Source organism: Suricata suricatta, chromosome 13 (assembly GCF_006229205.1).
Source record: "Suricata suricatta isolate VVHF042 chromosome 13, meerkat_22Aug2017_6uvM2_HiC, whole genome shotgun sequence".
Classification (NCBI taxonomy): domain Eukaryota; kingdom Metazoa; phylum Chordata; class Mammalia; order Carnivora; family Herpestidae; genus Suricata; species Suricata suricatta.
This window is the reverse complement of record NC_043712.1, coordinates 48,669,256-48,670,827: the sequence shown is the minus strand read 5'-3', so window position 1 is coordinate 48,670,827 and position 1,572 is coordinate 48,669,256. Positions and strand designations below refer to the sequence as shown.

Sequence of the window (1,572 nt, the reverse complement as noted above, 5' to 3'; positions counted from 1 at the left end):
TTTTTACTCTAATAGTGCTCTTTGAAAAGCATGTTTTTATTTTTTATGAAGTCCTATTTATCAATCTAATTCTTCTATAGGTCATAATTGTGGTACGACATTTAAGAAACCACTGTCTAAGATCACAAAAATTTTTTCCCATGTTTTCCTCTAAAGTTTTATAACTTTAAGTTTTATATTTAGGTCTCTGATCGATTTTAAGTTTTTATATATAGTGTTTAGTATGAATCAAGATCCACTTTTTACATATAGATATCCAATTTTTCCAAAAACCATTGGCTGAAAAAACGAACTTTTCTCCACTGTATTGCCTTTGTGCCTTTATTCAAAAAACAAATGCCCAGGGTATCTGGGTGACTGAGTCAGTTAAGCATCTGACTCTTGATTTAGGCTCAGGTCATGACCTCACAGTTCATGGACTGGAACCCAACGTCACGCTCTGTACTGACAACACAGAGCTCGCCTGGGATTCTTTCTCTCCCTCTCTCTCCCTGCCCCTCCTCTGCCTGCCCTCTCTCTCCCTGCCCCTCCTCTGCCTGCCCTCCCTCTTTCTCTCAAAATAAATAAATAAACTTAAAAAAAAAAAAACCTACCCAACATGTTTATATTTATCTCTGGAGTCTTCATTCCACTTATCTATCTGTCTATGTGTTGGTACCACATGATTTTGATTACTGTTGCTTTTATTTATAAGTTTATTCATTTATTTTGAGAGAGAGAGTATGAAGGGCAGAAGGGCAGGAATAGAGGGAGACAGAATCCCAAATGGGCTCTGTGCTGTCAGCACAGAGCCTTATGCAGGGCTTGTACTCACGGACTGCAAGATCATGACCCGAGCCAAAATCAAGAGTCAGACGCTCAGCCAACTGATCCATCCAGGTGCCACAATTACTGTAGCTTTATAATAAATCTTGAAATCAGAAAATGTTAGTCTTCAACTCTATTCTTTTTCAAAACTGTTTTGATTATTCTATTCTAGGTCTTTTGCATTTCAATAAGCATTTTAGAATCAGCTTGTCCATTTCTACCCCAAATTAAAGCCTACTAGAATTTTAACTGGGATTGTGTTGAAACTGTAGGTCAATTAAAGGAGGACTGTCAATACTGAGTCTTCAAACCCACAGACAAGGTTTATCTCTGCATTTATTTAGATTTATAAAAATTTCTCTCATCACTGTTTTGTAGCTTACAGCATTAGTCTTTCACATCATCAGATTTTGCTTACGTACATAATAATTAATACTATTATAAATGATATTATTTCCTTTTTAACTCAATTTCCAATTATTCTTTGCTACTACACTAGAAGTACAATTGATTATTATATCTTGATCTTGTACAAAGCAATCTTTATACAGTTGCTTACGAGTTAAGTTTTGTAGGTACCATTGAATTTTCTACATAGATAATAATGTGTCTATGAATAAAGACTAGTTTTACTTCTTTCTTTCCAGTATAGATGTCTTTTCTTTTTCTTGTCTTATTGTAGTAGGTAGAACACCTACTACAATGTTCAAGAGAAATGCTGACCAAAGAAGATATACAAATGACCAATTAGCACATGGAAAAGTA

The 1,572-nt window shown here is 34.9% G+C and overlaps 1 protein-coding gene across 2 annotated transcripts in view; it reads left to right on the top strand.

Annotated features, from left to right (window-relative positions):
* DENND4C (DENN domain containing 4C) overlaps positions 1-1,572 on the top strand; it is a 108,433-nt gene that overhangs the window by 15,515 nt on the left and 91,346 nt on the right. The gene's annotated exons all lie outside the window — the stretch shown is intronic.